This window comes from Nannospalax galili, unplaced genomic scaffold, assembly GCF_000622305.1.
Source record: "Nannospalax galili isolate Female #2095 unplaced genomic scaffold, S.galili_v1.0 scaffold366, whole genome shotgun sequence".
NCBI classification, from domain to species: domain Eukaryota; kingdom Metazoa; phylum Chordata; class Mammalia; order Rodentia; family Spalacidae; genus Nannospalax; species Nannospalax galili.
The window spans coordinates 890,102-902,895 of NW_008355168.1; the positions used below are offsets into that span (position 1 = coordinate 890,102).

The 12,794-nt window shown below is 42.5% G+C and overlaps 1 pseudogene; it reads right to left on the reverse strand.

Annotated features, from left to right (window-relative positions):
* Positions 1 to 4,227: 4,227 nt before the first annotated feature.
* LOC103749428 overlaps positions 4,228 to 12,794 on the reverse strand; it is a 48,204-nt pseudogene continuing 39,637 nt past the window's right edge.

Sequence of the window (12,794 nt, forward strand, 5' to 3'; positions counted from 1 at the left end):
ATGGCTCTTCATGCTGTAGCAACCATTTAATATTCATGCACATTATTTTTAGGTACTGGAAACTTAACTTCAAGCATACTAAGCAAGTTCTCTATTTTTGAGCTATGCCCTGAAGCCCAACTTTGCTATGCTCACCAAACCTGCCACCTAACTTGATGTTATTGGCCAGTCCTTGACTTCCCAGGGATCTCAGATGCTATTTTAATTTCCTACCAAATAATTATCATATATTTATATTTTTCTTGTGCTATCTAGTTTGTGACATTGATTTAATAATTTGTAGCATATTATGTCAGTGAGCTAGTTATAACTTCATTATACATATTTAATTTTTAACACTTATTTGAGTGTATGTGTACCCTCACATGCTATAGTGTGTATGTGGAAGTCATAGGACAACTAGCAGGAGTCCATTGTCTACTTTCAACATGTGGGTCCTGGGTATTGAACTCAGGTTGTTGGGCTTGGAGGCAAGTACCTTTACCTGATGAGCTATCTTGCTGACCCTCATATATTTTAATAACTCTAAAAACTCAAAAATACTATTAACTGGGAGGGTACATTCTATTAGCATTGTAACAGTATGGCAAAAAGTGATACAACACCTTAAGGACCCAGAAAAGTACTTCACATTCTCCGCCTCTCCAGAAATTTGGATATAGTTTTTGTAGTACGTCTCATCTGGAAAGAGGTAAACTGTATTCTTGCTTAGAGAATGGGATAAAAGCTGTTTGCTTTTATGTGGGAATGGCACAAGTCTGATACGGTGGCTAGCACAGCTCTGACACTGAACTAGTCGTTGCATCTCATCACTGATGTGCTCTCTTTACCTTGATGCAAAAGCAGAAACTGCAGAAACAGCACGAGTTGGCAGCGGCCGGACAAGCTCACTGTTTCTATTCTTTTCTGACTAGTGACATGGAAAGGCGCTACCTTGTTTTATAAACTTTAATATTTAAAAAATAATAATTTTAAGGTCAGAATAACTTTAGATTCACAAAAAAAGTTGTGAAGGCAGTGCTATATGCTGCACCTGGAATGTTGCCCAAAGACTGTACTGAAGGCTGTACCCAGCTGGTGGCACTGTTGGGAGGTGAGACCTAGTTGCAGTCACTGCGGAGGGGACTCTGAGGATGTGGGAACTGGGCCTCTGGCCCCTTCCTCTCTCTTTCTGCTTCCCTACTGCAGAAAGGAGTAGCTTTGCTCCCTGCCGTGTTTTGCTTCCCCATGAAACAATGGACCCAAGTGATCGCAACTGAAACCTCAGAAACTGAGTTGAAATAAACCTTTCCTCCTTTGAGTTGATTTTCTGAGGTATTTTGTCACAGTGATGGAAGTTAACTAAAGAAATAAATGACTGAAAAAAAAAATAGTGTAGAGATTTCCTGTGTATCCCATGCTCAGTTCCACTCATTGTAAATACCAACATAACCATCAAAACTGTGAAACCAGCCAGGCATAGTGGCACACGCTTTTAACCCCAGCACTTGGGAGGCAGAGGCTGGCAGATATCTGAAGTTTCAGGCCAGCCTGGTCTATGTAGAGATTTCAGGCCAGCTGGGGCTACAGGGTCACCCTGTCTGAAAAAGACCAACAAAACAAAACAAAACAAAAAACCAAAAAACCCCCAAACCAAACCAAAACCAAACAAGAAACTAGGAAACCAGCGCTACTATTTTTATGAATTGAATTCTGGAGTCTATTTGAATTTTGCTGTCTTTCTAACTACTATCATTTTGTGTCTCAGCACACAATCTAGGATACCATATTCCATTTAGTTTTCATGTGTTGTTAAGTCTCCTCCTATCTGTGGTAACTTCTTAATCTTTCTTTGTTTTTGAAGGCGTGTCAGTCAAGTATGTTGTAGATTTTCCCTGAGTCACTCTGTCAGTTTTGGTCTTGGAACAAATCATGAAGTCCAGCAATCCCTGAAGCATGAATGGGGCTCATTCTAATTGAATGACAGCCTCTCTAGTGTTCAGCTGTTATAATGTCAACTCTTGGTTTGATATAGATTTTAAAAATCATGTTAGAGAAGTAGCTAAAGAAATGTGTTTTTATGGGGCTAGGGTCAAAGCTCCATGCCAGAGTGCTTGCCTCACATGAGGAATAACCCGAGGTCAATCCCCATTTACCCCCACCCAACCCCTCAAAAGAAAAAGAAATTCATGTTCACATTAGGCATCAGTTACTTAAATTATAACTTGGGATCTAAAGCTTAAAATGAGTATAGAGAAAATAGAAGGTGTGATGTGCAGTTCACTGTTAGAGTGTGCACTTGCTATGTAGAAAGCCTTGGGGTTCAATCCTTACAATACGAAAAAGAGAACTTGAGAGAACTGGGAGATGCAGGGCTTATACAAATAAAAACAACAGAAAAGTGTTTCATTCTTTGAATTAATTTAAGTCAGTCTCATCTGAATTAGAGAAAAGCCAAGTATATAGTTATTGAAAGTAATTAGACATAAAGTTGAACTAGAAAAACAAATGGTTGTCGCTCATAATTCGTTATTTTTATTTTATGTGTATGAGTGTATTGCCTGCATGTGTGTGAGTGCACCCATGTCGTGCAATGCCGCGGAGGTCAGAAGAGGCCTTTGGATTCCCCTGGAACTGGCGTTAAGGATGGTTCGTAGCTGCCATGTGGGTGCTGGGAATTGAACCTGGGTCCTCTGCAAGAGCAGTCAGTGCTCTTAACTGCTGAGCCATGTCTCCAGCCCCGAGAATTGGAATCTTTATGATCTGGATAGGAATGTAAGCAGTGTGGTACTGGGGCATTGTCTGGAGGTTCCTTAAAAGTTAAAAATAGAGTGACCCCGCAATTCTAAGATGCAAATGAAAACAAGTATGCACACAAGTTGCACAAGAATCTTTGTAGTACCATTAAAATAGCTACTTCCAAGTAGCCCAAAGTGGATACTTGCAGAAGCCCATCAGTGAGAGAAGGGGTGATTACAATGTGTGGCCATTGTACAATGGAATATTGTTGGACAATTGAAAGAAGTAATCGATGTGTGCCACAGCTTGGGTGTACCTTGAAAAAATATGCTAATGAAAGAAGCCTGTTGCAAAGGACCACATATTATGTGATTTCATTGCATAAAATATCTAGAATAAACAAATAAATAGAGAGAATGTAAATTTGCAGTTGCCTCAGATTATGGTGATCAGGGTATGTGGAAAATGTCCGTGGGTACAGAGCTTCTCTTAGGTGTGGTTAAATGTCAAAATGATTGTGATGATTATTGTACAACTGTGAAAACAGTAAAAAAAAAAAAGAGCATCGAATTATACTATTTGTTTTAGTTACTGTCAATTGCTGTGATAAACACTGACCAAAACCATCGTGTGGAGGAAATAATTTATTTCCTCTTCCATCTCTGAGGTGACAGTCCATCCTTGAGGGAACCCAGGGAAGGAACTCAGGGCAGGAATCTGGAGACAGGAACTGAAGTGCCTGGGAGAGATGCTGCTTACTGGTTCCCTCCTCCGGCCTGTGCTCAGCCTGCTTCCTTATCTTTTCTTTTCTTTCTTTCTTTCTTTCTTTCTTTCTTTCTTTCTTTCTTTCTTTCTTTCTTTCTTTCTTTCTTTCTTTGTAACGAAAATCTTTATTTAGGTTTGGTCAGTACAGGTAAGAGATACTGAAGTCACAGAACAGTGTGCATTAACAGGATACAGCACTTCATAAGAACTAAGTGACTATGCATGTAGATTCTTAAAGCGCAGATGTATGATGGAAAAACTGTATCTAACACTGAAACTACCATAGGACTCCATCAACAAGTCCAAGTTTTCAGTGATAAAACTAGTGCACTGGGCAGACTTGGCAGCCATAAACCCACATCTACTCTAACAAGTCTGAATGGTGTGTAAGTACATAACAGATGAGCAAGCATGCCCTCCACAGCACAGGTTCTAGATGACACAGGTTCTTACAGACATCATTGTGTTGAACTTTAAGGAAATAGTTCCATCTACAGCTTCACATTAACTCCTATGAAAATAACTTGACCCTGCACAAAATGTTCTTTTGGCAATATTCAGAGTAATTAACTATTACAATTCTCAAAGTGGCAGAGGTATTGAAGCAGTAAAGAGACGGGTGAACGAAACGAAATAGAAACACGCCCACAAAGGCAAATTGTGACAAAAGTGTGCATACGTTTTTTTCAAGAGTATCCTCTCCCAAATTAAATGACACTGCATAAAAATTATGCTGGAAAAATATTACAAAACTGAACCTTGTACATTTATACTTGCGTCCAAGCCATTCTGAACGTGGCGGGAACCCACAGTTCAATTCCCTTTCCACTCACTACTTTCTCCTCTTGAGGGTCATGACTAGAGTCTGTGTCATTTGAGTGATGTGTGAGAGAGTTTTCACTGCCCGTGGGAGAGTCCACACTTACATACCCTGAGCTGAGTTGGCTTCTGTAACTACCACCTCCTCTGCCAGTGCTCTCTGAGCTGTTGGAGGCCTTCTTACCATGCCTGGGACAGAATGAAAGCCACCCTCTGCTGTGCTCTTCGCCCCGTGAAACTCAGACCCAGACGTCCTCTGCTGGGAGGAGCTGCCGTTGCATGGTCCATTTGCTAGACGACCTCAGGCGTGGCCTCTGCCTGAGCTATAGATTCAGGGGGTGTAGGTCCTGCTGGCACTGGGGGCTGAAGCCTGAGAATGCTGCTGTTGGTACTGAGGCAGCTGCTGGCGTGCCTCCCCCAGTGGTAGCTGAAGAGCTAGAATGGTAGTCTGCATACCCTCAGCCCCTGCGTCCAGTTGAATGATGGTCATTCAGCTCATCCTGGCTGCTTTTAAGCTCCTTGAGCCAACTCTGCTTCAAGCTGTGCAGCAATGCCCTGGACAGCTGCCTTCCAAGCTGTTGGTTCTCTTGGATAAGCAATGGACACTTTGCCATTAACTTTAATGGCAAAGTGTCCATTTGGCTATCAGGCGTAAAGTTCCAGGCACTCGGTTCATTTTGAGCTTGTTCTGGTTGGTCTTTAGTCTGTTCCAGTTCACCCGCCATTTTTAGGAAAAGCAAGCCCATCGCTGGGTCTACCATCACTGGTCTCAGTTGAGCAGCTTCTGGCTGCTGGACTTGCTTGAGGTACAGAATTTGAGTAGTAAACTCTTGCATTTCCTGGTCCTTGGTTGCAAGTCTCATGACAAGGATGTTCTTGCAGACAGACGCCTGCTGCTGCTGTTATGGTTTTTCTTCAGATTCTCTTAAGCCAGTTGCATCATTTGAGTTAACATCTGTGTTCTTTCCCTCCAAAGCTTGACTGAATGCTTCATATTGTTTCCATCTTAGAACTGACTCATCCTAAGCCATTAACTTGAAGTCTGTTTTCGCTGGTCATCTACTCCTGTCCAGCCTGAGGCCATGCAGGCACCACCAGTCACACAGGGTGAGGCTGCTCTACCTCTGGCCCTGCTGCACTCCTCCCAATGCATCCTGTATTTACAACCCAGAGGTGGCACCACTCACAGAAATGCCCACAGTCCGATCTGATAGAGGAAGTTCCTCAATTGAGGTTCTCTCTTCCCAGGTCTGAAAAGTTTACAACTGAAGCTATCCAGCACAATGATTATTTATTTATCTATTTATTTGTTTCTTTTTTTGAGATAGGGCCATGCTATACAGCCCAGGCTGGCCTCTGACTTGTAATGCCAAGGTCACTGGGATGTGCCACCATGCCTGGATTCTGAACGGTACATTTTAACTTCAGAAATGTATGGTATGCAAATTATTTCTCTAACAACATTATTTTTTAAAAAAGAGGAAGTCAGATTTTCAATATGGTTCTTGTTTATACAGACCCTAAGGGCAGAAATTCAGGCTACAAGTGAAAAATATTAGTCCATTTTTGTCACTATAATGAAATACCAGAGGCTGCATAACCTATAAAAAGAGGTTATTTTGTTCACAGTTCTGGAAGTTCAAGGTCAAAGGCCACATTAGTGATGGCCTTCTTGCCAGCAGAGTCCTGGTGTGAATAGTGCAAGGTCTCACAAGGCGAGAGACAGGAAGCATGTATCTGAATATGTCTTCTGCTTTCTCTTCTCCCTGTAAAGCCACTAGTATTCAATAATGGGTACTGACCTAAAACCCTTAAACTCTTAATCACTTCCCAAAGGCCTCGCCTCTAAACACCATAGTCTGATTAAGTTTTCACCCTGTTAATAGCTTACAATGGGAATTAAGTTTTAACACATGAAACTTTAGAGACTCATTCAGACCATGTTCAATCTATAGCAGGGAGAGCAGACATGGTTGCAGACACATGGCATCACAGTTGCACCAAGCTGAGGCTCTGTCTTCCTATGTGGTGCTAGAAAGGACTCCCTATATAATAATTTGGGGAGCACTCAAGAAAGTCTAGCATTTAGGATTTAAACTCCAGTATTAGCAATTTATTTCCTTAGATTACAAGCTTGAAATGCAAGTAATCTAATAGACATTTAATATAATGTGTTCACAAGCTCTCTTTCTAATTTACAGTGAGGTCAAGTGGGTTTTGATTTCAGAAGGAGAAGATAAGCTTCCGAGGCAGCCTGCTGTGACAGTTGGCAGCCTGCAGTGCTTCAGAGAGCTGGAGAGAACAGATGGAAACTCTGACCCTATAAAGTTCCATCCTGTTGCTCAGGGCTGGTCCTAAGGGAATCTCCATACCCAGGCTCTGTTCTGGCCATATCGCCTGGCCTTTGGAATAAAGTCTTCTTGTTCAGCCCATCTTGACCCTCTCCCATCAGTTAGAAAGTGGGGCTCATTTTTTTAAGTCTTTGGTCTATATTTGAATTCTAGAATGCATACAGTCCGCCTGGATTTGCCTTCATGCTTATTGCTTTATCTTTTTGACCAATTCTCGATCTGTTGCTATTTGAACAGAATTGCTACTGGCTTGAGTTACTTATGAGCTAGAGCTCTAGTGTGGCCTAGTTTCTTCAGCTGTTACTTGCATGTTATATGCAAGCCATGTCGCACAACTCTCTCAGCTCAGTGTCCTATCCAGTGGGAGTTGTTATGATGCAAATTCATGTTTACGTGTTGAATGCTGATAGGAACATTGCTTGCCTTAGTTTGCAGGTTGGCTACATATCACTGTTGTTGGCTCACCAGAATCACTGCACTACAGAAAACAGATACTTCCACTCTGTAGGGGCAACAAGTTCAGATTTAACATTTTATCCTTTTCATATGAAATGTTGTTTTCACTCAAGCAAAGCTAGGCTCGAGTTTCTCAGCAATCACTCCTTCTTGGATAGCAGGTATAGTGTCTGAAACAAAGGGATCAAATGTGTGGAGGCCTTTCACCTGCCATGGATATGAATTTAGATAAGAAAATCTGATGTGTCTGGTAAGTGTCTGAACTCCTTAGGACTGGGGAGCCTGAATCATTTCTTGAGAGTTTCCTGTTCACATTTTCTCACAGCAATTTTCTGTTACACCTGGGTATGGCAGGAAAAGATGGTGTCATCAAATGAACTCCTACTTTTTTTTTTAAAGATATTTTATTTATTATTTTTATTTTATGTGTCTGAATGTATTGTTTGTATGTACGTGAGTGCATCCGTGTCGTGCAGTGCCAAGGAGGTCAGAAGAGGGCTTCGGATTCCCCTGGAACTGGAGTTAAGGACGGTTTGTAGCCACCATGTGGGTGCTGGGAATTGAACCCAGGTCCTCTGCAAGAACAGTCAGTGCTTGTAACCACTGAGCCATCTCTCCAGCCCCTGAACTCCTACTTTTTAGAATTAAAAACATGCTGTTCCTCTCTTCGTTGTGACCACTAATGGAGCTATTTATAAGAAATGTTCTGTGAGGAAGCCACTGGCTCACGGCCTGCATTTTATCCCTGTGGGCTAATATTATTTTGATGTGTGTATGATGACTCTAGAATTTTCTTTAATGATGTTTTTAAAGTTGAACTTTGCTTTTTTTCCTTTCTAGATTGTATCAGACAATTGGGGATCCCCATCTTTTGTTCTCCTCTGTTTGTTCTAGCCTAAGACGCTGGCAAACACCTACCTCCTTCTTAGCCGAGAAGCTGGGCTCCCCTTGGACCCATTAGTGCCTTGACAGAAGACAGTGGTCTAGTATGCTGGCTGCAATTGCATCTGTTTAGTTGTGTGGGAAAAAGAGAGGTCACATCGCCCTGGTAATTGCTATCAAAGGGCTCAGCAATGCAGAAGCTTTCTTTTTGCCCCCCCCCCGCCCCTTTTTGGCCAAGGCAAGTTGGATACCCCTTGACACCTTACGTTTCTGACTTATTTTGGATTATCTTCCCTCCCTGTTTCCACTCTGTCACCCCCAGAACATGACTTTATCAATCCCTCCTAACCAGGGCCAGGCAGAGACTGAAATCAAGAGAGTGGAACTAATGGCTGAGTTTCCCAAGCACCTGGACGGTATCTAGGGCCATTCATCTCTGGCAGGGATGCCTTTGCTAACCCAAACATCTGAGGCAGCAGATTCATCTTGTCTTACTTCTAAATACATGGGAAAGAGGAAGCATTTTCACAATGACTCCTGGAAAGAGCCATCTGGGAGTTAATCAGCAGGGAAGACCTAGTCAGTAGTAGGAGTAGATAGGGCAGTCTATTATTCAAGGAAATCTACTGTGTGTTAAGATAGCCTGGCAAATTAGGCAAAACACTTTTTTTTTTTTTTTTGGTCTTTTTGAGACAGGATTTCCCTGTAGCCCCAGCTGTCCTGGAACTCACTATGTAGACCAGGCTGGCCTTGAGCTCACAGAGGTCCCCCTGCCTCTGCCTCCTGAGTGCTGGGATTAAAGGCATGTACCACCATGCCCTGCTCAAAATGCTTTTTAAAACTCTGCATTAGGGACTCAGGGATCATTGTGGAAGGGGGAAAAGATTTTAAGAGCCAGGAGGTAGTGCAAAACAGCTGTAAAACTGTTTTCCAGATGTAACAGGGCTGCTGAATGTGTGAACTCACAGTGGCTGTGACTGCATGCACAAGACTGGCACAAGATCAAGCCGATGAAAATCTTAGCATGGAGGTGGGGCGGTGACTAGGAAATCCCACCCCTAGCTCAAGAGCTATTGGCAATTGCTGGCTGAGGGGGGAGGGAGGGTCAGTTTGCTTTGGATGTAGCCCTTGATTGTCGGCTTGTGTTCCAGTGGATGGCCCTATATCCACACAGGCGCACACAGGCAGCATTACATGGACTCAGTAGGTCTCCAAAAGAGTATATGAAGTTTGGAGGCAGAAGTGTTGATGGGAGGCGTGGAAGGTGTTGGTTGGGAGGGATTAGGGGTGGATTTGATCTAAATACATTATTTTTGCGTATGGAATTCTCAAACAACAAAAAATCTACATCAGATACCAGAACTATTCCTCCAACTCCTAGTGTCCAAAGTTTATATAAAGCTCATTAAACATGCACACTAGAGAAACCACACTACTGAGATAGAGACACAATATTTTAAAGAACAGAAGGAAATAGGTGGAGGTTGATGAAGGAAGGAAGGAAGGAAGGTGGGAAGGAAGGAAAGCAGGCAGGAAGGAAACTTGTAGTTCTTTTCCATGTTTTTCAAATGCAAGACACTGCCTGAGGGCCTGTTCTGGGTTGGAAGTTGAATTGCCCCCTCCCCAGTACACATATTGGAGCCTTGGTCTCCCATTCAGAATACTGAGAGATAAGGCCCTTGAGAAGTGATTGGATCATGAAGGTTCTGGCTTCATTAATAGATTAATCCATTTATTGATTCATAGCCTAAATGAATTTTTATAGGATAAACTTTGTTATAAAAGTGACTTTTCTCAGTGACATATGGGTACACAAACTTGACTTGATAGGTTTTAACATATATGACAGAATACATGAAATCCTATGGGCAGGCTATGGGGGGTGGTGCAGAGAGGGATGAGGTCTAAGTATGATTAAGACATATTATATGAAATTCACAAAAATTCAATAAAAATATACATTGGGGAAAAAAGAATCTCGGAAACCATAGTTTTGTTATAGCAAGTAAAAAGCTAAAGAAACTTGAAAGTCAACAATTCTTCTTAGATGAAAAAGAGTCCCAGGGCGAACATGTCTCCGGAATAGGGGAGGCAGGAAGGCAGATGAAAGCAGAGAATAAATCCCCTAAAATACAGACTTATGGGAAGCAGGGTAGAGTAGCAAAACCTGAACTGTAATTGAGAAGTTTCCAGAAACCCCAGTGTGGATAAATCTGCATCAAGAACTCCAGGACCCAGTCTCAGGGGGCCACCACCCACTTGTTTTTTGTCTCAAAGCTTGATCTGTTTTCAGCATGAATATTAGAGAAAAATCCTCTCCTAGCAAAGGGGAGGAAAACAATATACATTGAAATACACCAGAGTTTTTCTGTTCTCAAGAACAGAGGGCCCAAGCCTAAAGTGCTTTTCCGAGAGCATCTCTGACTTGGAGGAAGGAAAACACTCTACTCCAGCCGTGCTCAGCCACCCTGTCTGCCCAGGGGTAGGAATGTTGAGAAACAAGCCAAATGCATAGTCCAGAGACAGGAGTTCAGTAAAACAGACCTGATCACACACAGGACTATAGAGCATCTCTCCTCTTCTGACCCCTTACCATCACATTACTAAGTCCCAATTACAGCAATTACACAATAAATCCTTCTGGCTATCAAGTAAAAATTACAAGGCATATAAAAATTCCAAGCAGTTGAAGAGACAGAACGAGCATTAGAACCAGACTCAGACATGGCAGGGATGTCGGAATTATCAGACTGGGGACTAATTAATTAGCTAGTTTGTTATTATATTTTAATTTTAATTTTTAAAATTCAAACTTAGAACTAGCCCGCAGGAGACGACACTTTCATCTGTATCTGCCATTGTAGTTGGCTCTGATTTGCCCCTCCCTCGTGGCTCCCTTTTCTCACAATAGTTCCTCCTTCTGCTTTTTTAAAAAAAGTGATGTTTGATGTATTCATTTTTATTTTCTGTGTGTGAGTGTTTTGCACGCATGTATGCACGTTTATCATGCCCGTGGGGGCCAGAGGAAGGCATCAAATCCTTGGAACTGGAGTTATGGACAGTTATTTGCCACCCTGTGGGCGTTTGTTATATTCAAACTACAGAAAAATCAAAAGTAAAATAATCTTGAAAGAAGACAGAAGCTGTGTAGTTTTTTTTCCCCCCATTTGTGTAGGTAATGCTCTCTGTTATGGTACTGATCACTTTGGAATACAGTGGGGATTATTTCCAGGCTGACCTCGGACATACTGAGTGCCGCACACGCTTGTCCAGTCAGGCCCTCAGTGGTGTCGGCCTCCTTTTCTTTGCTGAGCCTTCAGTTCCAAACCACCTGCTGTGCGACCTCACATGGGGTGACCATTGGCCAGATTGTCAACACTGAGTACATCTCATCTTCCTTGGCTCAGCCAGAGGAGATACCAGAGGTTGTGCTGTGGATTTCAGTGAACTCAGCGTGGCACCAGTCGTCACAATCCTGGGTCTCTTTCTAGCATAATGGAGCATCGAGATCCAGTGTTGGCGAAACATATGAGTGGGATGTGGAGAGAAGCTGAGATCACTGTCTTCTGTGAAGCTGGAGGTAGCATTGCTCAGCATGTCCCTTTGTGACTCCAGTGTATTCCTATTGCCTGGGGAGGATGGGGAAGGTGGGCTATGTCTTGACCTAGGGGATTGGTGAGGGGGATAGACTTTGAGACTGCTGAGTGCAGAAATGGCTGAAGATTGCACCCATGCTTCTTAGATCCCCCATGAAGACATGGTTTCTAACACAAACAAGCTCATGTTGGAAATGGCATAGGCCAAGTGAAGCCAGGGGCAGGCCAGGGTATATGGGGCAGGGTGTGGAGTCTCCTGGGAACTTCCGGTGGCAATGTTTTCATCAATCAACAAGTCCTAGTGTTTTATGTGTGGTAGTATTTAAAGATTCCTAGCAAGACATATTGCTCTTAGCACACTGCGTTAACATTAAAGTTGCACCTGATCAAGGCTTGCCTAACCCTGTGTTTTCCCTGGGGCAATGGCTCAGTTCTCGTTGTGATTTGACAGAACCATGATGCTCTTCAGGTCGTTAGCATCTCTGCCTTTATTACTTCAATCTCTTTGATGCTTTTGATTTTGGAAGAAAACTTATCCATGATAAGTATAAGGAAAGACAGAATGGGTTTTTAAGTTGCCTTTAAAAATATAAGCCAAATCTGAGATGTGAGTTTCATTGAAGAAATTTTGTTTTAGGAAACATAGAAGATAAAAATGAACATCTAAGAACATCTTTCAGCCTAGCCCTCCTGTATCTCCCCATCACTTTTTTCTTTTCTTCTTTCATTTATTTTTATGGGGCTTTTGGCTACTCTAACATTCCCCACCCCCCTCTGAATAGGTAACCCTAAAATCTTTTAAGGATTAGATACAAGCTCCCAAATACTTTAGACATTTTTGGCCTTTGGAACAGAGTATGTTGCTAACAAGCCCAAGGACATTTTGACTTTTAGCCAAGAAACTGGCTACATTTCTTTGGGATCTTTTTACCCTGTCTGCCTAGCCAATTCCCTCCTATTCTTATCACACCATCCTCTGAAGGGGTTACCTAAATTGCCAGTAGGGTGGGCTGCAGACTGCTCTGGCTTCTTCTTGCTGAACAGGGATGCAGGGTGAGGCAATTGGAGTACCCCCTTCAGTGGGTTATCTAAGAGACCCCAAATTGCATAACTTTTATCTCTAAGGGGAAAATAATGTCCTTCAATCGTGACTAGGAGATGTGAAGAAGAAGTAAAGGCAAGAGTGATTAGATTAAGTAATTGTCTA